At 36.5% G+C, this 23,644-nt stretch overlaps 1 protein-coding gene across 6 annotated transcripts in view; it reads left to right on the top strand.

Moving 5' to 3' along the window:
- LOC136041197 (CCAAT/enhancer-binding protein gamma-like) overlaps positions 1–23,644 on the top strand; it is a 238,193-nt gene that overhangs the window by 38,850 nt on the left and 175,699 nt on the right. For 3 of the 6 annotated variants that reach the window (XM_065725763.1, XM_065725768.1, XM_065725765.1), the window contains exon 2: positions 9,993–10,044. The exons of 1 other annotated variant lie outside the window; for it this stretch is intronic. The gene's annotated coding sequence lies outside the window, so the exon portion shown is untranslated. Of the gene's footprint in view, positions 1–7,543; positions 7,689–9,992; positions 10,045–23,644 lie in introns of those variants that run through there. 2 more of the 6 variants (XM_065725769.1, XM_065725764.1) reach the window with 1 other exon arrangement.

The raw sequence follows: 23,644 nt of genomic DNA, 5'->3' as shown, positions 1-23,644 counted from the left end.
AAGCTCCTACCACGAAATGTGCTTGGATTTGCTTCGCTGCTTGGGTAAAACTGTCACCCAACAGTTTGCAAGGGGTAAAACTGTCAAACTTCATACTCAAAGCTATTTCAGAGAGATTACAGATGGGCTATTCGCTAAGCTCCTACCACGAAGTGTGCTTGGATTTGCTTCGCTGCTTATATGTGAAAAATTGGAGTTTCCCTTAAAAGTAAATCGGTTTTGAGGGATTGAAGGTGACGGTTTTCGCTAACATAGAATTTGGAGCTACCATGTCCCCCACTTTACCTGAAATTATGGGGTATATCCCACAAGTGATTCCTATGATCTTAAAGATATGCAATTTTGATAGTCTGGACACTTATGATGTCTTCAGATTTACCTCTTCCCTCTCTCCCGAAGTCAAAACATGTGGTCTATTTGATCCTACAACAACTCCTGAAAGATTCAGTTTGATATCGAAAGCCGTTCTTGAGACATCGGGAACGCCCTATTTTGTTAACTTGGGTCAATATAGTACTATTCGATTTACATTACTGCTACCGTGAATTCATTCTAATCATATAAGGGGTTAAACTGGTAGACATTTTTTGTTACATTTGAGTTGTGTTTTTTTTTCAGCAATGGCAACTGTACACAAGTTTTGGCTTTTGCCCCTGGGGCTGCGGGTGCTATGTTGAACCCAAAGGTGTGTTTACAAGAATTTTTAGCGTTTTGAGTAAAATGACTATCTCAGAATTAGGATTTAGGGGCTAAAGGGGAGCAGAGGGAACAGGATTGAGAAGAGGCAGGTTGCCCTCAAAACACTGTCGATCCTTGAAAAGGGCAATAGAACATTCAATTTGCAACGGAATGAGCCCCTTCCCAAGTTCTTATAACCACCCTTCTGCGATATGTGGCAGGAATTTATTGGCTCATTTTAGGTCAGTTTTCGGGAAATCATGATCTTTTCTGTTTTTCCTTCTGCATTGGGCCCCTTTCGCACAACAACGTCCCGGAATAAGTTTTGAGTCCCCCCTCCAAATGATCCTTTTTTGCACCATATTTTTGGTGGGGGTCATGCACTGGAAATATTTATTTATGCATGAGGTTCCTTGATCCCTAGGACTTGCGGCTGTAACTTCCAAAAGATCAGTGACGAAAGTTGTTTTGGCTCCTGCCCCCTCCCAAAACAGGATTTTTGATCGCTCGACTCAGAAAATGGTCATCTACAACCACGGCTTCCATATGAAGTGGCGAGGAAGAAAAAAAGGTCCCTTCTTAGATCGCTTATAGATCCCTTCCTAGTCAACGCTATTGTACCACTTCTGACATTTTGATTTTTACTATTGTCCTCATAATTGCTCATACTTTCCAAAGTCTCCGACTGATTGCCCATGGAAAATTCTCCGCCGGAAAGTTCTTGCCCATGCACAATATTGCCCCCTGAAAATTTCCTCCTGATGACCATTACCCCTCTAAAAAATTTCCCCCACATGACAAATGAAAAGTAATACAAGTAAAAAAAATGAAGAAAAGAAGTGATTTTGGAATATTCTACCGGTATTCAAAAATATAAGTGGAATATTTGGTGTTGGATATTCTGTAGTATTTATTTTTATTTTGTTTAATTCTTTTTTCATGTTTTTGGGGGGTGGGGGCTGAATCATCATAGCAGGGTCAGATAAAATTTAAAGAGCCTATTGCTTGCTTATTTGAAGTAAAGAGTTTTGTCCATTTTAAATTTGATTGGTTCTGATTTTGAGTTTGACTTCATGCCATTGACCTGAAATTAAATTAAACAAAAAAGAAGAAGAAAAACGTCCCTTAAAGGTACTTCAGACAGAAAAACCTACTAGTGTACACATTTTAGGATTTTAAAACAAAGCTTATTATTCTAATTAAACGGCCATTTTGTTTCAGGAATCGTTCTCAAAGAATTAGGACAAAAAGTCGAAACTTTAGCGTAAAGAGCAAGGTGTCGTGGAAGGGGGAATTCCTTTCATATACGTAATAATTTCTATTCGTTTTAAGTTTCGATGTTGCTCCTTACTTTCAGTTAAAAAAATGTGCTTTTTAAAATTTATTTTCTGACCGTTTTTATGGCACTTGGTATTAACCAAGTGACATATAGCAATCGCAAATTCTGTCGGTCTTTCGGTCCCGGTTTTGCTACTTTAGGCACTTCCAGGTAAGCTAGGACGATGATGTTTGGCATGTGTATTAGGGACAGGACCAGATTAAATTAGAAATAGTCATTTTCCTGATTTGACCATCTGGGGGGAGTGGGGGGCCGGCTAATTCGGAGAAATAGAAAAAATGAAGTATTTTTGACTTACGAACGGTTGATCAGATCTTAATGAAATTTGATGTTTGGAAGGATATTTTGTCTCACAGCTGATATTTTAAATCCTCACCGGATCTGGTGACAATGAGGGGGGGGGGAATTGGGAGGGGAAACCTAAAATCTTGGAAAACACTTAGAGTGGAGGGATCGGGATGAAACTTGGCGGAAAAAATTAGCACAAGTCTTCGATACATGATTGACGTAACTGGAATGGATCCGCTCTCTTTGGGGTAGTAGGAGGAGGGATTTAATTCTGAAAAATTAGAAAAAATGAGGTATTTTTAACTTACGAACGGGTGATCGGATCTCAATGAAATTTGATATTTAAAAGGATATCGTTTCTCAAAACCCGACCGGATCTGGTGACACTGGGGGGACTCAAAATAATGGAAAACGCTTAGATTGGAGGGATTGGGATGAAACTTGATGGGAAAAATAAGCAGAGGTCTTAGATACGTGATTGAAATAATTGGAACGGATCCGCTCAATTGGGGGGGGGGGTTAATTCTGAAAAATTGCGACGAAGACCATACTGCCTTTCTATAACAAACAAATACAAAGAAGAAACAATAGGGAAAATCTTTTCAAGTTACTGGAAATCAGTTCTGTGAATATTTCGGCCCTATGTCCAAGGGCCGTTTTCAGCACAATACGAGAACAAGAGAGAAAATATGTGCATATAACTAAACTTACATTAAATTGTGAGAATTAAAACTAAATAATTTTTTGTAAAAACTTTTTTGAAAACAGCCCTTGCATCCTTACTTCAACGAAGTTCAACCAGGACTGACAAAAAGAATGAAATGAAAATATAAATTCATTCAAACTAAAGATAACAAAGTCATTAAGTGCAAATTCTCAGAGCCAACCTTGCTTTTTTAGCAGCCTGTCTCAAAGGCCTTTTCGTAGCTCGTTCAATACTATTATAAATCGGTTTGGTAGAATATTTTGTTTGATCATTTTTAATTAAATTTGAGTATAAGGAATTTAGTGAGTATTCCCCTAAGTTCTTGTTCAAAGAAATATTATTATTTATTTTGAGATTAATTTCGATTGATTCTCGAACCACCTGTTTGATCCCCAAATCATTACTGATGAGTGAAGATTTTTCAAAAAGTGTCGCGTGGGGTGGATTATTAAATATATGCCAACCTAAAGCAGAATCAAAGGAGTTGTTGGAACTATTTGAAACTAATGCCTTGTCTATGTTTTTTTATGTTGTGTAACCGTTTTGCTAGATTCTGATGGGTCCTGCCGACAACAATCACAGGGTATTTGATAGATCCCTCTTTGGCGAGTAACTGGTGTCTTATCTTTACCGGAATTTAAGAAATTAATTATTTCAAAATTATTAGTAAAAACTACGTACAGATTATTTTTGTTCAAATATTTTTTAATTTTGTTGTGATTTTTGGGATATGCGGAAGATAGACAATAATTGAGGGCTTATCAGTAGCCTCAAATTGTGAAATATCTTCGATTTTACAAGAATAAAAAAAAACTAGTTTTTTAAACTGAAAGTAAGGAGCGACATTAAAACTTAAAACAAACAGAAATTACTCCGTATATGAAGTGGGTTGTACCCTCCGCAATATCTCGCTCTTTACGCTAAAGTTTTTAATTGTTTAATAATCCGTTCCACACGATACTTTTTGAAAAATATTCACGCATCAGTAATGATTTGTGTATAAAACAGGTGGTTCGAGAATCAATCGAAATTATAAAAATGATCTAACAAAATATTTTACTAAACCGATATATAATAGTATTGAACTAGCTACGAAAAGGCCTTTGAGACAGGCTGCTAAAAAAGTGAGGTTAGCTCTGAGAAATTGCACTTAATCGCTTTGTTATGTTTTGTTTGAATAAATTTATATTCTCACTTTATTCTTTTTGTCATTCCTGGTTGAACTTCGTTGAAGTAAGGTTGCTAGAGCTGTTTTTAAAAAAAGTTCTTAGAAAATATTATTTAGTTTCAATTATCACAATTTAATGTAAGTTTATTTATAATTACATATTTTCTCTCTTGTTCTCCTATTGTGCTGAAGACGGCCCTTGGAAATAAGGCCGAAATATTCACAGAACTGATTTCCACTGTCTTGAAAATATTTTCCCTATTGTTTCTACTTTGTATTTGTTTGTTCTGAAAAATTAGAAAAAATGACATATTTTTAACTTACGAAGGAGTAATAGGATCTTCATGAAACTTCGTATTTAGAAGGACCTCGTAACTCAGATCTCTTGTTTTAAATCTCAACCAGATCCGGCGTCATTGGGGGGGGGGACCGGAAATCTTAGAAAATACTTAAAGTGGAGACATCAGGATGGAACTGGATGGGAAGAACAAAAACCTGTCTAAGGTACGTGACTGACATAACCGGACCAGATCTGATCTCTTTGGTGGAGTTGGGGAGGGGGGGGGGGTAATTCGGAAAAAATGAGGTATTTGTAACTTACGAAGGGGTGACCAGATCTTAATGAAATTTGGTATTTGGAAGGATCTTGTGCTTTAAAGCTCTAATTTTAAATTCTGACTAGATCCTTTGACATTGGGGGGAGTTTGGGGGGCCATATTATCTTAAGAATAGGTGATCGCATCTTAATGAGAATTAATATATATAGAAGGATCTTATGTCTCAGGTGCTCGATTTTCGACTCGAATTAGATCCGGGGACACAGGGGGCTGGAGCAGGGAAATAGAAATCTTGGATAACGCCTAGAGTGGAGAGATCGGGATAAAACTTGATGGTTAGAATAAGCACAAGTTCTAGATACATGATTGACACAATTGGAACGGATCCGTTCTCTTTGGAGTAGGTGGGGGGGTGTAAATTTGGAAAAATTTAGAAAAATTGAAGTATTTTTAACTTAAGAACGGGTAACCTGATCTTAATCAAATTTGATATTTAGAAGTATTTCATGTCTCAGAGCTCTTATTTGAAGTCCCGACCAGATTTGTTGACATTGGGGGGAGTTGGAGGGTAAAATCGGGAATCTTGGAAAACGCTTGGAGTGGAGGAATTGGGATGAAGCTTGGTGAATAGAATAAGCAAATGTCCTTGATACGTGATTGACGTAACCGTACTGGATTCGCTTTCTTTGGGGGAGGGGCTCAGTGATTTGGCGAGTTTGGTGCTTCTGCAAGTGCTAGGACGATGAAAATTGATAGGCGTGTCAGGGAGCTGCACAAATTGACTTGATAAAGTCGTTTTCCCAGATTCGACCATCTGGGGGGCTAAAGGGAGAGAGAAAATTAGAAAAAATGAGCTATTTATAACTTACGTGTGGGTGATCGGATCTTAATAAATTTTGATATTTAGAAGGAGATCGTGACTCAGAGCTCTTATTTTAAATCCTGACCGGCATTAAGCCTCTGATCTTCCTTTTAAATCAATCTATTGATTCTTGAAATTTTGTTACAGCTCATACCATATGAGCTCTTGGCTCTTAGCTCTTCTTGCCTCGTCACAAGTCACATCTCTATTTAAATAATACCGGGAAATCCGGCTCTCTTTTCATAAAAATTCAGGCACTTGTGTATTATACGCCACTTAGTCAAGTTTACCATGTGTAAAACTCGAGAACAAACGGATTTATTTGTTAGTTTCTTTGTTACTTTAGAAAAAATTTGGGCTATGTATTTGCACATTAGCGGGGGCACATTTGCACATATAATTGTTCTGAATATTATGAAGTAAGAATTGTTTTTAACTTCAAACTGTCCAAATACTTTACCTCTCCCCTTATATGCAAGTATATAGCCCAAATTATGTATTTCACGTTTATTCAGTCACTTGTCTTTGTCTTGTCTCACGCTAAGGTGAAAGAAACGAACGAAGAAACCAGTTTGTTCTCGAGTTTTACATAGTGTAAACTTGAATGAGTGGCGTATAATACAGAAGTACCAAAGTTCCTTCCCTCTATGGAAAATAAAAAAAAAAATAACATCAAACAAAATCCTTAAATTTGTAAAACCTTATTTTCTACAGGAGGGGGTGGGTATTTACTGGGGGATATTTTTTACGGGGGATAGTCTCCGCGGGGGCATTTAAGACGGGGGGTATTTTGGGGGGAGGTATTTTCTGGGGGGTTATACACCTGGGGGGGGGGTAAACGCCGGCCACCCATTTAATATAGATGTTGGGGCTAGATCAAGTTAATGGGAAGTAATTACTCGCTCTTCATAACCGTTGCCTTTAAATCTATAAACTTTTATCGAAGGGCGCCCCTGTCGCAGTTGCCACTAAGAATATATTTCCAAATTACCCCCCTCCCCTCCGTGGTAACTGTTATTTATTCTGCTACGGTCACTCAAACCTCAAAACATGAAAAAGATTTAAATGAAATAAAAATAAATCCTATAGGATATTCTACACCATATATTCTACGAATACTTCGGAATATAGGTAGAATATTCAAAAATCTCTTGTTTTCTTCATTCTTTTTATTTGTGTTCTTTACCTTTAGCATCTAAATTTTATGCGTGGGAGGAATATTTTTTTTTGGGGGGAGGGGTACTTGTGAGGGTAATCTTATGTGGGGAATCCATCCAGAACATTTTTCATAGAAGTTGCTTACTTTTGCTTATTCTTTCAATACGGAAAAACGTAGGACAAAGTGAAAAACGAGGCAATTCTGAGCCAGTGAAAAAAAAGGAAGAAAATTGCAAATGTTTTGACTGAGATCTCCGCTCAGCTGTTCTCAATGTAAAAATTAAAGTAAAAAAGTGAATAAAAGTAAACTTGAAAAGTAAAATCTTAAAAATAAAGAAAGAATAAAATGTAAGTCTTCTTTTGTTGTGGTCTCGGCCGAAATTCCCTCCTGTTTTCATCGACTGTGAATTACCTCGTTTTCCCCGTTGTCCTTTTTATCGTATCGTTATGCTAAGGTGCTGTGGTCTCAGTACTTATTTGCGCCTTCCTTAAATTTAATTCTTCCTTCCGTCCCCTGAAATAATTTCTTGTATTTGTGCCTGAACAGAGCGATCAAGCACATCAATTTAAAACCGTTAAGGTTTCGTCATAGTATTCAGATTTGGATGTTCGATTTTGTTATCGAACTGCTTCTTAGCACTGATCAACATCTGTTTGCTCGACAACTCGGTGTCATGAAATATTCTTATGGAAATAGATAGGAAGGAATCACATGCTACATTAATGATCATTTTCTATTTATTAAACTGCATCTTTTTAATTTGAATTTCCATCAATTTGATTTTAGTTAATTAGAAAAATGTGCAAATGCTTGTAAGTTCTGACACCACAGTGGCAAAGCATGATAGTACAATAAAGGATAGCAACAACAATTAAGTAATTCCAAACCGATGAAAAAAGAAGGAAAATTTTGGTGGAGAACTCCACAAAAGGTGACTCTTTATTTTTAAGTTTTTTTTTTTTTTTAATGCACTATCTTAGGAGCGGACATTCAACATTAAAGACGAAAATTCTAGTTTTGTTTTTCTGTCTTTCTCGCAAAGTGTATCATCTATTAAAATACGCTAGAAAACTTTTAGGGGCTATTCGGCATCTAGGACCCCATGCATGGAATTGTTTACCTACGACTTTGAGAAACATGGATAATTTTGTTGAATTTCGGTGGGAATTAAAGCTATTTTGTCTTAATATTTATGGTTTTGATAGTTGAGTGGACCTCAAGTGGAGCCAAGATGTTGGTTTTGTTCTAGGCGATACTGGTCAAGTGGTTTAAGTTTCTTTTTGTTTTGTCTTTTTTGAAGTGTAATTCCGTGATGATTGAATTGCAGAGTAATTGTTTTTTTTTCTTGTTTTCTTTTCTTTTCTTTTCTTTTTTTCTTCTTTTCGTATTGTTTTTATATGTATGTGTATTGGGGTTGTAAGCCCAAACAAGCTTTGCTCGTGCCGTTTGCTTGTTTTGTTATTTAAATTAATAAACCCATCTTTCTCTCTATAGATTACTGTTTACGTTCAAATTTAAATCTCGTACTACATTTCTTTAATATCTGTAACAACAACATTAATATCATTTTTTTCAAATGGCTCGTTGGATTCATAGCTATAGAAAACTTTCAGACATATATGTGACTAAATATTCCTTTCACGACTCACGCTCTCTCAGCAGAAAAAATAGAGCTAGGTTTGCTCGAGCGGCGTTGACTCACTAAAATTCGGGGGAGGGGGCGAATGTATATTCAGTAGCTAGGTGGAGGGTACAATTGTCGTTTTTTCAATTTAAATACCAAAAAGGAAGGTATTTTTTAATGAAAATTGCCTCAAAAAGTTATTTTTTTTCAAAATGTAGGTGGGTTAGGGGGGCATAATTATTTCGTAGGGGTACTGGCTACCCCTGTACCCTCCCCTGATTGACGTAACTGGTTAGCTTAGAAAAATATTTTTTTGAATTCTGGAATATAAGATTGGGTATTTCTCAATCGGTTGTCTTACAGATTCAAATTAATATTTAAAACGTTTTACAGACGATTTTGTAATAAACCACAAAAGATAGGACAAGCTCTGTTGCAATAGATATTTCATTGTAATTTGCTAGTTCCACATTCCTAAGCAAATGAAATGAAAAAAAAAATGTCAAAGATACTAAAGTTTTCCCTATTTGACACGAAGTTTGTGGCTTCCTTAGCCTTAGGGGGTAGTACGCTATTCAAAGCGGTATTCTCCCTTGTAGTAAAAATAAAACTATTTTCGGTATCGAGGGGGCTCCTACTTTCAGAAAACACATACACCACACGACACATGCTAGGATTGGCGGAAGTGTGCCAGGCGTGGCGTAAACTGTGCCAAGCGTGGCACAAAATGCGAATCGTGGTGAAACTTTGTGGCTAGAACTCTGTGGCGTTTTGAGAATGTACTACAACTACAACATATACTGCATACAGTATAGTATACTACAAGTGTATACTACAATTTGAGCGATAGTGACAGTTAGACAGCTGAGCAACTACGTTTAATATCATAAGATATATGACTCTATAATTCAACAAATAAGTGTTAACAATGGACGTTATTGATTCAGATTTACAAAACAAAGTACTGATACTCCATCACACGAAAAGACACTTTTACCACTCATCAGACAAAGAAAGAATCGGGCAAAACGACTTTTTCAAGTCAATTTGTGTAAGTCCCTGACATGCCTACCAATTTCCATCGTCCTAGCACGTCCAGAAGCACCAAACTCGGCAAAGCACTGGAGCCCCCTAACTCCCCCAAAGAGAGCGGATCCATTCCGGTTACGTCAATCACGTATCTACGACATTTGCTTAGTCTACCCACCAAGTTTCATATAAATGATTTTCCTCTTGTTTATTTGACAAGTTAAGTTATATTTCAATCTTGTGTGATTAAGTTTCAATCTAATAAGATAAACAACAAATTCAAAAGAACCTTGATAAAGTATTTAGACGTTTTATTCAATAAACAAATGTGGAACAAAATGATAGGTTTTGAAAAGATTGGAGTTTTCCAACGCATCGTAGATTGTGCGGTTTGTAACTGGCCTTTAATGGTCTAACGTACAAAATGCGCCTTTTTTTCCGGAACAAAAAAAATTATTTGGTGTTTAACAGAGATTACAATTGACATCGAATAGAATTTTTGTTTCTATTATTTTCGGTCAATTTAAAGTTTAATAGTGAACTGTACCGTATAGCTTTGTATATATTCATTTTCTTTTTTAGGTCCCTAAAACTAAGTGACCGAATTGATCGTCTTTCTTAGATAGAGTATTAGGTAAGGATTTTTCTTCCCTCTTGTTGATAAACAAATAAGAATTTCGTTGTGTCTGAAAATCCCACCCAAGATCAATTAACATAGTCTGATCAACGACCCTGAAATATCTCGACCCTAACCGAGGTCATCCAACATGTGGATTAATCGGTTCATCATCAGCAATGCAAAATATTTGGAATAAAAATTTGTACTTTCCAAAAATTCTATATTGATCTGTTTTAATCTATTCAATATTTTTTTAGTCTATAAAAAAGTATCTAATTCATAAAAGGGACATAATTTTCGAACTTTTACACACACACACACAAAAAAAAAAACGGCTTTTACCACATACAGTTTATTCACTTTGTTTAATCACTGTCGTAAATAAATTTTTTTTTTTTTCTATATTTAGTTGATAGTATGAACCAGTGTTGTGCCAAGTACTTCTTTTTTTTACTTAAGTACAAGTACCAAGTACTCAGAGAAATTTTTACTTAAGTACAAGTATTAAGTACTTCTCTAAGAATATACTTAAGTAATAAGTACTTTTGAAAAAGTACTTCAGTACTTAAGTACTCAAGTATTTCGATTTTACTTGAATTTTGCTTCAATTAAGATATAGAAAGAAAAAAAATTACAAAGAACATTCATTACAGCTTCATTATAACTTTTAATTTCTTTCTTTGCTCCTTTCAATGGTAGAAGCTTTTCAAACATACCAATTTCAAGCATGTTTCTTTTCGGAGTAAAAAATTCCATCGCCTACCAAAAAAGAGTATTTGTGGTGGTGCAGACGAAGGGAACATACAGCTGTACTTCCTGAAAACTTTCATTGCCCTTTGGTACACTTTGAGCACAGATAGTTCCTTTCGCTTTTCATTCAAATATGACAAAACTTCACAGAATTGGTTTCAAGGCCATGGTTGCCATAAATATCATGAGCAGTTTTTTCAGCACTAAGATCAAAGTATTCATCTGCAGACAAAAAGCCACCTTTATCAGCCTTTTTCAGGAAACAACTTCAATTTGAAAAAAGGATGACTTGCCTCGACAATAACATAGTCTCTTGCATGAGAGACCCACAAGTAGAGCATGTACCAAAGGCTGGCTGACTTCCGCCAAATCTTTCAGCTTTTTGAGCTTCCTTTCAAGTGATTTGATTGTAGGATAGGTAGCACCAAAGTGGCATTTTTCCTCCACCTGAAGAATGTCCAATGCCACTGCTATTGGCTTCATAATTTTTATGTATTCTTCAAGAATTTCAACATCACGAGAAGTTAGCCTTGGTTTTTGCAAAGCATCACATATGTTAGCAAGCTTTCCCATTTTGTGACAATCAATCAAACATTTGACCCTTTCATACTTTGAGTGCCACCTGGTTACCACAGGTCTTATAAGCTGGTTGTCATATACTTCTTCCACAGCATCAGCAGCTTTTGAACTCTTATTCACGGCATCCCAGAGGGCAATACACTTCAAAAAAGCGGCGTGGTACTGCCTCTCATATGCAATATCACAGAGGGCTTTATCAGCATCGTTGGATCCAAGCAGGTTAAATGTGTGCCTGAGACACCCGAAGTGTGGAGGAAGTAGGAAATACTCAGGGTCGTCATGAGAATCGAGTATCTCTCCAACGTTTTTAAAAGAGAATGAGCCATCCTGGCCTGCTTCATTTTCATTTTTTTTATCACTGTCTTGAATATCTTCATCAGAAACCCTCGGATATTCCCTGAATGCCTTACTAAAGTTAGAGGTTTTATTGGTCAAAATCACTTGTTCCCTTTTATCAACTGCAGTTTTGTACCTGGCAAATACGCCATTTAGTTGTTCAGCAATTCTGTCATAAGTTTGTGAGCCCTTGAACCGGCAGCAAGCAAGGACATAAGATTTCAATTTCAAATCCTCATTGAGCAAGTGTGCAGTCATTCTCAAGTAACTTTTGGTGTTGGCAGACCAGATGTGTGTTGTCAGCGACATGTATTCGGTGATTTCAAAATCATAAACCATATCTTTTATGTAATTCAAAAACTTAGCTTCAATTTGCACAGCTAAAGCTTTTCTTCCTGGAACCTTTGCATAAGGAGCAAGACCTGCTATCAGATTTTGAACGACGGCTTCTCAACAGTGTGCGGGGGTCGCATCTCGTCCACAATGTAGTCCAGTGCCAAAGAATTCACTTTTGACTGTGTCAGTTTCTACGGTCTTGCAGCAAAGAAATATAGCTTAACTTTTTTAGAAGGTGAGCTATAATCAGGATCAGCATTATCTTCAGATTCAGACGATCCCAAAAGTGAGCCTAGCCTCTTCCCTACTTGATTTCCTTCTGTTCCTACTGTTTATCACATTTATCACAAAAAAACTGTCTGTTCAATATACATTGTAGTTCTGCCATGATAGGGTCCTTTTTTGAAATTTTGCGCTGGGCCAGGAGCCGCTGTTCTCAAAGACTAAAATCCATTCATCCACTAATATATAGGGAGTTCAATTCATCACATCACCCTGCGTCATGCCGGTATAATTTTTCTTTACCACGAAGAAAGTACTTGAATACTTAAGTACCCTTAAGTACTTAAATTTTTTACATAAGTAAAGGTATTAAGTACTTTAGAAATTTTCTACTTAAGTAGAGTACAAGTACTCATATTTTTTACTTAAATAATTACTTAAGTACTTTTACTTAAGTATTTCCCAACACTGGTATGAACTAACAGCAAATATTATTTAATTAATGATGATATTGAGAAAAAGGCGGACTGAGAGGAATTAATCTGAGCGGTGATGCTGAATTGGCTGATTCTATTATATAGTCCCATTGGGTTATGCATAGCCCCCTTTGGCTATATATTGTCCTTCTAACCTAAATGTGCTCTATATTGGTAATATGACTTCAGTTTCACCTTGTGCTTGATTGCTTGAGAGATATTTCTGAGTTGGCATAGGCGTTAAGTCGTGGTCAGAAAGAGAGGAAAAACTTATAAAAGGGATAAATACTGTCATCCAGCCGTGCGCAAATTATGTTGTGCATTGAGCTTTTAGCATGAGCTTCACCAGAGGGGGTTTGAGGGGTCTGATGGCCCCCTTAGGAAAAAGGAAGACATTATAAACTTTACTTCGAGATGCTTCCAGGCAAACAACAAAAACAAGAAGAACAACAGGGAATTTTCTTAAGACAGTGGGAAACAAATTTTATTTCAAAATAGTCCCAGCATCCTTACCTCAGCGAAGTTCAACCAGGACCGAAAAATAAATTGTTATGAAACGAGGCAATTCAATGAAATAAAATCGCATTGCCTCCATTTGCCTTCATACCCCCCTTCTGAAAATACCCCCCCCCTTCTGGAAAGCATCCCCTTGGAAAATAAGTTTGGAAAATGAGGGATTTACATACCACAAGTATTTTAAATTTAAGAAAAACCGCACATCCATTTTTGTTGAAAAGACTTCAGTATGAACTTCTGCAATTGGCAGTAACGGGCGCCACATTAAAAAAAAGAGAAAAAAATATCGTCGAATAATCATCAAAATTAAGCTAAAAACAGACAAACCAGAAAGTTTAAGAAGGTATAGCTATCCTTTGAAAGGATGGTTCGCTTTGGGAACCAACAACTTCTTAGTGTTTTAAGTTTAGTGTTTAAGTTTTGTTTTAGTGTTTAAGTTTTCACGGATGAAAGCGTTGTCAAATTCCACGAGTTTGTTTTTCTTATCTTCAAAGTCTAAAACTACCACAAATCACCATTAATAAATGAATTAAACCCAAAACGAACAGAAATTACAACAGATGACCTAGTCAAACTCCAAAAATCAAAAGAAGTAGGGCTGGCAACCCCCGTATTTTCTCAAGACCAGAACATGATTTGCACTTTACTGAAAAAAAAACACAATAAATAACCATGTATTATCAGTTAATATGCATGTTCTGATATTTATTCCTTATAATCTTAATTATCAAATTATTTATTTATTAAATTAAAAAGGTGATAACATTTAAAATGTATTTCGTTTTCAATAAAGTGTAGATAATGTTCTGGTCTTGAGAAGGTGAGTAGGTTGTCAGCCTCACGTTTATTTTTGGAGTTTGACTAGGTCATCTGTTGTAATTTCTGTTCGTTTTGGGTCTAATTCATTTATTGATGGTGATTTGCGGTAATTTTACGCTTGGAAAATTATTTGAATTTATTTCTACTCATTTTTGGCTTAATGGAGCTTTTTACTATGCTTTGACGAACTTATTTTGCGGAAAAAGTTTTTTAAAATTAGTTTTTGTTTGTTTTTTATTGAGGCTCTTTACTTTTCTTTTTAGAAACTTGTTCCGTATGTTTCTCATTAATAAATATTATCTATAAGTAATTAAATAAAAAAATGGAACAAATTTTCAACTGAAAATAAGGAGCAATATTAAACCTTAAAACGAACAGAAATTATAACGTTTACGAAAGGGGTCGCCTCCTCCTCAAGTTCTCGCTCTTTACGCTCAAGTTTTTTTATTGAATTTTAAAATAAAGTTTGTTATTCTAATTAAACGAGCAATATGTTTCAGGAATCGTTCTTAAGGAATTAGGACATTAAGTCAAAACTTTAGCGTAAAGAGCAAGGTCTTGTGGAGGGGCAATTCCATTTATACACGTAATGATTTCTTTTCGTTTTAAGCTTTTATGTAGCTCCTTACTTTAAGTTGAAAAATCTTCTTTTTTTGGCACTTGGCATTAACCAAGTGACATATAGCAATTGCCAATTCTGTCGGTCTGTCTGTCTGTCGGTCTGTCTGTCGGTCCCGGTTTTGCTACTTTAGGCACTTCCAGGTAAGCTAGGACGATGAAATTTGGCAAGCGTATCAGGGACCGGACCAGATTAAATTAGAAATAGTCGTTTTCCCGATTTGACCATCTGGGGGGGGGGAGTGGGGGGCCGGTTAATTCGCAAAAATTGAAAAAATGAAGTATTTTTAACTTAAGAGCGGGTGATTGGATCTTAATGAAAGTTGATGTTTGGAATGATATTGTGTCTCAGAGCTCTTATTTTAAATTCCGACCGGATCTGATGACATTGGGGGGAGTTGGAGGGGGAAAACCTAAAGTCCCGGCTTTGCTACTTTAGGCACTTCCAGGTAAGCCAGGACGATGAAATTTGGCAAGCGTATCAGGGACCGGACCAGATTAAGTTAGAAATAGTCGTTTTCCCGATTTGACCATCTGGGGGGAGGGAGTGGGGGGCCGGTTAATTCGGAAGAAATTGAAAAAATGAAGTATTTTTAACTTATGAGCGGGTGATTGGATCTTAATGAAATTTGATGTTTGAAATGATATTGTGTCTCAGAGCTCTTATTTTAAATCCCGACCGGATCTGTTGACATTGGGGGGAGTTGGAGGTGGGGGGAAGCCTAAAATCTTGGAAAACACTTAGAGCGGAGGGATCGGGATGAAACTTGATGGAAAAAATAAGCGCAGGTCCCAGATACATGATTGACATAATTGGAACTGATTCGCTCTCTTTGGGGTAGTTGGGGGGAGGGGGGAGTAATTCTTAAAAATTAGAAAAAATGAGGTATTTTCAACTTACGAACGGGTGATCAGATCTCAATGAAATTTGATGTTTAGAAGGATATCGTGTCTTAGAGCTCTTATTTTAAATCCCGACCGGATCTGGTGACGGGGGCGGGGAGTTGGGAGGGGGAAACCTAAAACTTGGAAAACACTTAGAGTGGAGGAATCTGGAAGAAACATGGTGGGAAAAATAAACACAAGTCCTAGATAGATGATTGACATAAACGGAACGGATCCGCTCTCTTTGGGGTAGTTGGGGGGGGGTATTTCTGACAAATTAAAAAAATGAGGTATTTTCAACTTACGAACGGGTGATCGGATCTCAATGAAATTTGATATTTAGAAGGATATCGTGGCTCAGAGCTCTTATTTTAAACCCGACCGGATCTGGTGACATTGGAGGGGAGTTGGGAGGGGGAAACCTAAAACTTGGAAAACACTTAGAGTGGAGGGATCGGGATGAAACTTGGTGGGGAAAAAAACACGAGTCCTAGATACATGATTGACATAACCAGAACGGATCCGCTCTCTTTGGGGTAGTTGGGGGGGGGGGGGTTAATTCTGAAAAATTAGAAAAAATGAGGTATTTTTAACTTACGAACGGGTGATTGAATCTCCATGAAATTTGATATTTAGAAGGATATCGTGTCTCAAAGCTCTTATTTTAAATCCTGACCGGATCTGGTGACACTGAGAGAAGTTTGGGGTGGGGAAACCTGAAATGATGGAAAACGCTTAGATTGGAGGGATTGGGATGAAACTTGGTTGGAAAAATAAGCAGAAGTCTTGCATACGTGATCTAAATAATTGGAACGGATCCGATCAATTGCGGGGGGGGGGGGGGTAATTCTGAAAAATAAGAAAAAATTACGTATTTTTAACTTACGAAGGAGTGATCGGATCTTCATGAAACTTCATATTTAGAAGGACCTAGTAACTCAGATATCTTATTTTAAATCTCAACCGGATCAAGCGTAATTGGGGGGGGGGGGGCAGTTGGGGGAACGGAAATCTTAGAAAATACTTAAAGCGGTGAGATCAGGATGAAACTGGATGGGAAGAATAGAAACCAGTCTAAGGTACGTGACTGACATAACTGGACCGGATCTACTCTCTTTGGTGGAATTGGGGGGGGGGGTAATTTTGAAAATTGAGGTATTTATAACTTACGAAAGGGTGACCAGATCTTAATGAAATTTGATATTTAGAAGGATCTTCTGCTTTAAAGTTCTAATTTCAAATTCCGACCAGATCCTGTGACATTCGGGGGAGTTGGAGGGGGAAACCGGAATTCTTGGAAGACATGAAAATTGGGGTATTTATATCTTACGAATAGATGATCGGATCGTGATGAAATTTGATTTTTAGAAGGAATTCATGTCTCAGAGCTCTTATTTCAAATCCCGACCAGATCTTTTGACATTGGGGGGAGTTTGAGGGGGAAATCTTGGAAAAACACTTGGAGGTGAGGAATCGGCATGAAGCTTGGTGGATAGAATAAACAAATGTCCTTGATACGTGATTGACAGAATCGTACTGGATTCGCTCTCTTTGGGGGAGTTGGGGGGAGGGGTTCAGTGATTTGGCGAGTTCGGTGCTTCTGGACGTGCTAGGGCGATGAAAATTTGTAGGCGTGTCAGGGAGCTGTTCAATTTGACTTGATAAAGTCGTTTTCCCAGATTCGACCATCTGGGGGGCAAAAGGGAGAGGAAAAATTAGAAAAAATTAGGTATTTATAACTTACGAGTGGGTGATCGGATCTTAATGAATTTTGATATTTAGAAGGACTTTGTGACTCAGAGCTCTTATTTTAAATCTTGACCGGCATTAAGCCTCTTATTTTCCTTTTTAAATCAATCTATTGATTCATAGAATTTTGTTAGAGCTCATACCATATGATCTTATGGCTCTTAGCTCTTCTCGCCTCGTCACAAGTGCCATATGAGCTCTTAGCTCTTGTTTTAATTTTAATTTCTTCATCTTTTTTAAATAATACCGGAAAATCCGGCTCTCTCTTCATGAAAATTTCCAGTACTGGTGTATTGCACGCCGTTCACTCCAGTTTACTCTGTGTAAAACTCGAGAACAAACCGGTTTCTGTGTTAATTTTTCGTTACTTTAGAAACAAATTTGAGCGATATATATTCACGTTGAAGGGGGTTGGGGTGTAAAGTATATTGGATCTGCATTTAAAATGTCTTAGGTACAATTATTCTGCATATTATGAAATAAGAATTGATTTCTGACTTCAAATTGTCCAAATATTTACCCCCCCCCCCCTCGTGTGCCTATATATAACCCAAATTATATATTTTCATGTATTCTGTCGTTTGTCTTTGTCTTGTCTCACGCTGAGCTGAAAGAAACTAACGAAGAAACCGGTTTGTTCTCGAGTTTCACAGGACGTAGACCTGAGTGAGTGGAGTATAATACACAAACCCTTCTCCATACGGACAAAAAAGACCTCAGATATACTTCTCAAATTTTAACAGATCTTATTTTCCACGGGTCGTATATTTCCCGGGGGAGGTGTATTTTCAGCGGGGAGTATTTCCCGGAGGATATTTTCAGCGGAGTCGGAGGGTAAACGCCGACCATCCTTTGGGATATAGGCTCTTTTTATTTGCATTTGTCCTCGGATCAATTTAGAACCAATTCATTTTCATCCCAATAAAGATTAAATAAAAAAACAAGTTTTTTCAAGTGAAAGTAAGGAGTGACATCAAAACTTAAAACGCACAGAAATTACTTCGTATATGAAAGAGGCTGCTTCCTCATCAACGCCCCGCTCTTTACGCTAAAGTTTGACTCTTTCTCTCAATTCTTCTTTGTAAACAGTAAAAAACCTTAGCGTAAAGAGCGGGGCGTTGATGAGGAAGCAGCCTCTTTCATATACGAAGTAATTTCTGTGCGTTTTAAGTTTTGATGTCACTCCTTACTTTCAGTTGAAAAAACTTGTTTTTTTTTATTTAATTTCTGAACGTTTTTGAATCAATGCATGTTTTGATTTTGGCTCTCCGCAGAGGAATAATCAAAACGAAATTTGTATATTTTTTTTTTTGGCTCAATGGCTTTCTCATAACTATGATCGAATGATTTTGAGAAAAAAAGAGCGGGGGACGAAGCCTAGTTGCCCCCCGATTTTTTGGTTAATTAAAAAGGCAACTAGAACTTTTAATTATTTACGAATCTTTTTATTGGTAAAAGATTTACGTAACTTATAAATTTACTTACGTAAAGAACTTTTGTATTCTCATGTTTTTATTACATATATGAGGGGATTCTCCCCATCGTCAGTACCTCGCTCTTTACACTAAAGCTTAAATTTTATCCCAATTCATTAAGAATCACCCCCTGAATCACAAAAGCCGTAGAATAAGTAGTTGAAATTACCGAAAATACTTTAGCGTAAAGAGCGAGGTATTAGAAGGAGGTGAGCCCTTCATATGGGTAATAATTTCTGTTTGTTTTAAGTTTTATTGCTGTTCCTTACTTCCAGCTGAAAAAGCTTTTTCACTTTTATTTTTTAATTGTTTTTTTTAAATAATGCTAGTAAATCCTGCTCTCCCTTCGTGGAAATTTTCTTCTCCCATTACAAATTCTCTAAGGAAAGTTCCCCCAGCATATCCCCCTCTTCTCAACCCCTCCCCCAAACCAAAAAAATCCTCCTAAAAACGCCTGTATACTTCCCAATAACCATTACTATATGTAAGCACAGGTCAAAGTTTGTAACTTGTTGCCCCTCCCAGGGGACTGTGGGGGAGTAAGTCGTCCCCAAAGACATAGTTATAAGGTTTTTCGACTACGCTGAATAAAATGGCTATCTCAGAATTTTGATCCGTTGACTTTGGGAAAATAATTAGCGTCGAAGGGGGCCTAGGTGCCCTCCAATTTTTTCGGTCACTTTAAAAGGGCACGAGAACTTTTCATTTCCGTTAGAATGAGCCCTCTCGCAACATTCTAGGACAACTGGGTCGATACGATCACCCCTGGGAAAAAATAAAAAAACAAAAAAACAAATAAACACGCATCCGTGATCTGCCTTCTGGCAAAAAATGCAAATTTCCACATTTTTGTAGATAGGAGCTCGAAACTTCTACAGTAGGGTTCTCTGATACGCTGAATCTGATGGTGTGATTTTCGTTAAGATTCTATGACTTTTAGGGGGCGTTTCCCCCTATTTTCTCAAATAACGCAAATTTTCTCAGGCTCGTAACTTTTGATGGGTAAGACTAAACTTGATGAAACTTGTATATTTAAAACCAACATTAAAATGCGATACTTTTGATGTAGCTATTGGTATCAAAATTCCATTTTTTAGAGTTTTGGTTACTATTGAGCCGGGTCGCTCCTTACTACAGTTCGTTACCACGAACTGTTTGATATTTTAGGATTGAACAATCTGTTGGTACTCATTAAAATCTTAAAATCGAAAATATAAACTAACAAAACATTAAAGATAAGATTTTTTATCTTACAGAAATAAGATTCTTGTAAAAATATATTTTGTACGCGTTTTCCCGTGATACCACATTTTCTTTAGGAAAGAACGATATTGAAACAGAACATCTTATTTATAATTTTTTGAAATACACATCAAAATCCCAAGGTTGATGACAGAAACTGGTAAACTTTTTGATACAACTGTATACACTTTTGTTGAAAAAACAAGATTATGACAGTATTTTTGCCGGATAGACAAAATAAGAGTCATATACCTCAATTAAAATGGTTCGCACATGTTTTTTGAGATATTACATCTTCTTTAGGAATGAAGGATCTGGACTTAAATTTTGGACTTGTTCATCAAAGCTTAAGCTCGGTAGCAAAAATAGTTCGACAGAACACTTTAACATTGCAACATAAACTTTATAAAGGAAAGGAGAAGATTAAGTTTTTTCGTAATTTTTTTTTTAAAAAAAAGCAAACATTTATGCTTTGTCTTTTGGTAAAACCATCATTCTTGGAAATCTTTCGTTCTGAATTTTAATCAAATCTTATCGCAAAAATGGGAGATGGACTGGCAAAAATTATATTGATAAATCTTTTTTTTTTTTTTTTTTTTTTTTTTTTTTTATGTGAATCGACGATATAATAATGATCGATAAGTGCTTGACAAGTACTTTGGATTTTGAAGAGATTAAACAACAAAGATTTGTCCAAATTAGAAAATTCTTAAGTGGAAGAACCGCCAGGTGAAAAATTGCTGCGTGGTAGTTATATTGGTAATTATTGGTAATATTAGAAATATTAACATGGTATTATTGGTAGTATTCGTGGTAATTAAAAATTACTGCGTGGTACATTAATCAATGTAATTGAGATTTGATATAGTTAAAATAGTTGGCTCTTAAAGTAATCAAGCAAGCACTTCGCTCAAAGACGGATCTTGAGCAAAATCTTTGGGGAGGAGCAATGTGGCAAAGGTGACAATAATTTACCAAATTGACGAGTTTATTTGAAAAATGAGTAAACAAAAAGAAAAACGGAATGAGGGTGCAAGAAAAATTTTCTAGGGACCCCTCTGGATCCGCCACTGAGTTTACTAGTAATATTATTTTAAAGTAGAGAGTTTTAAGGTAACAAAGCTGGTGAATTGGATGAGACGCTAGACCTGTCTATTGCCTGTTTCATAGTTGCAGTAAGAGCTTCAATCTAGGAAATAGCGGACCCTAGTCCATAGTAGCCAAAGTTTAAAAAAGAGTTTTGAAAAAAATTCTAGTGATAAAAAAGCGACATTGGACAATAATTCAGGAATAGAAACTGTTATTACAGTAAATAACAGTTTTACAGTAATGTTTACAGTGGAACATTATTTTGAAAACAACTTTATGAGAATTTAAAAAAAGAGCCTGGTACCTTTTGAAAATAGTGTCGGATCGGAATGAAAAGTGTAACAATAGAATCACTATTGTCGAATGCCTAATATAGAATAATTACAACCCTCCACCTTGAACAACAAGGAAAATCACTTTTTTTCCGTAGGAAGTGTTCCTTTGAAAGGAAATCATTCAATCTAGTGCCCTTTTCAAGTAACAAATAAATCGTGCCACATAAAGATGGTCTTTTCCGCCATTCTATGCTACCAAACATCAGTTTTTACCCAAAGAGGGTCAAAATATCAGAGAATGGAAATTCTAAGATAGTAAATCGGGTTTTCGTAGTCTATGACTCTAAACAGAAGGTTTTGAGTCCCTAACCTTGACAAAGTACAGCAGGGTGGTGTTTTCTGCCATTTTGTGCCGCAAAACATAATTGTTGCTTCAAGAGGGTCCAAATGCGAGGGGATGCAAACTCTAAAAGAGCCAATCAATTATCTATGATTTGAAACCCTTTTCTGTAGGTTTTGAGCCCCCTTTCCCGTGGAGGACGAGAAAATAGGTTTTCTACCCACTGTAACCTGTTTTTGTCGATTTGCAACTAGCACTCAATTTGACCCCTTTGAAATTTGAATGATGGAATTTCAACTTGAAGATTGAAAGCCTTGTTTATGGTTAAGCGGAGCTTGAAAACACATAACTATTAGGGAGTTTCGCCGGATTTATCTGAAACAAACTATAAAAAAAACTGACAAACGGACCATGGTAATCATCCGTAAGTAAAAACAATACTTTGCTATTATTGTTACATTAGCCTATATTCTTCGCAGTGGTTGACTTTTTTTCAAACAGTTCGTGAAAACGAACTATAGTAAGGAGCGACCCGGCTCAATAGTAACCGAAACTCTAAAAAAAAGGAATTTTGATATCAACAGTTACATCAAAAGAATTGTATTTTTGCACTGATTCTAAATATATAAGTTTCATTAAGTTTAGTTTTACCCATCAAAAGTTACGAGCCTGAGAAAATTTGCCTTATTTAAGAAAATAGGGGTAAACACCCACTAAAAGTCAAAGAATCCTGACGAAAATCACACCATAGATTCTGCGTAGACAGATCATAGAATCATAGACGACAGAACACGGATGCGCGTTTATTTGTTTGTTTGTTTGTTTTTTGTTGTTGTTTTTCCAGGGGTGATTATATCGACCCAATTGTCCTAGAATATCGCAATAGGGTTCGTTCTAACGGAAATTAAAAGTTCTAGTGTTCTTTTTAAGTGACCAAAAAATTGGAGGGTACCTAGGCCCCCTCCCATGCTCATTTTTTCCCAAAGTCACTAGATCAAAATTTTGAGACAGCCATTTTGTTCAGCATAGTCGAAATATGTAATAATTTTGTCTTTAGGGACGACTTAATCCCCCACAGTCCCCTGGAGAGGGGCTGAAAGTTACAAACTTTGACCATTGTTGACATATAGTAATGGTTATTGGGACGTGTACAGACGTTTTCAGGTGGACTTTTTCACGTTAAAGGGGGGCCAGGGGAGGGGGTTACGTGGGAGGATCTTCCCATTGAGAAATTTATCTCGAGAGAAGAAAATATCCATGAAGGGGCCGCAAGATTTTCTAGCATTAAAAAAAAAAAACAATGAGAAAACAAACAAAAAAGCTATTTATTCTACGGCCTTTGTGATTCAGAGGTATTTCTTAAAGAACTGGGACCAAATTGAAGCTTTAAGGCAAGGAGCGAGGTATTGACGAGGGAGAGAACCTCATATACGTAATAAAAAATATACAAATGTAGAATTTCGTTACGTAAGTTAATTCGTAAGTTACGTATACTTATTACTTATCAAAACGTTCGTAAAAAAAGGTTCTAGTTGCCTTTTCAATTAATCAAAAAGAGTAGTGCAACTAGGCCTCCTCCCCCACTCTTTTTTTTATCAAAATTGTCCGATCAAAACTATGAGAAAGCTATTTAGCCAAAAAAAAAATTATATGCAAATTCTATTTTAATTATTTATGTAAGGTGAGGCAAAATCAAAACATGCATTAATTAAGAAACTTTCAGAAATTAAATAAAAAAAACAAGTTTTTTACTGCAAGTAAGGAGCGACATCAAAACTTAAAACGAACAGAAATTGTTCCGTATATGAAAGCGGTCGTCCCCTCCTCAACGCCTCGCTCTTTACGCTATTTTTTAAATTTTTTTATAAAGTAAGGCTGTGAGAAAGAGTCAAACTTTAGCGTAAAGAG

Source organism: Artemia franciscana, unplaced genomic scaffold (genome assembly GCF_032884065.1).
Source record: "Artemia franciscana unplaced genomic scaffold, ASM3288406v1 PGA_scaffold_1179, whole genome shotgun sequence".
NCBI classification, from domain to species: domain Eukaryota; kingdom Metazoa; phylum Arthropoda; class Branchiopoda; order Anostraca; family Artemiidae; genus Artemia; species Artemia franciscana.
Note: the sequence above shows the minus strand (reverse complement) of the source record. Positions and strands in the feature narration are given on the sequence as shown.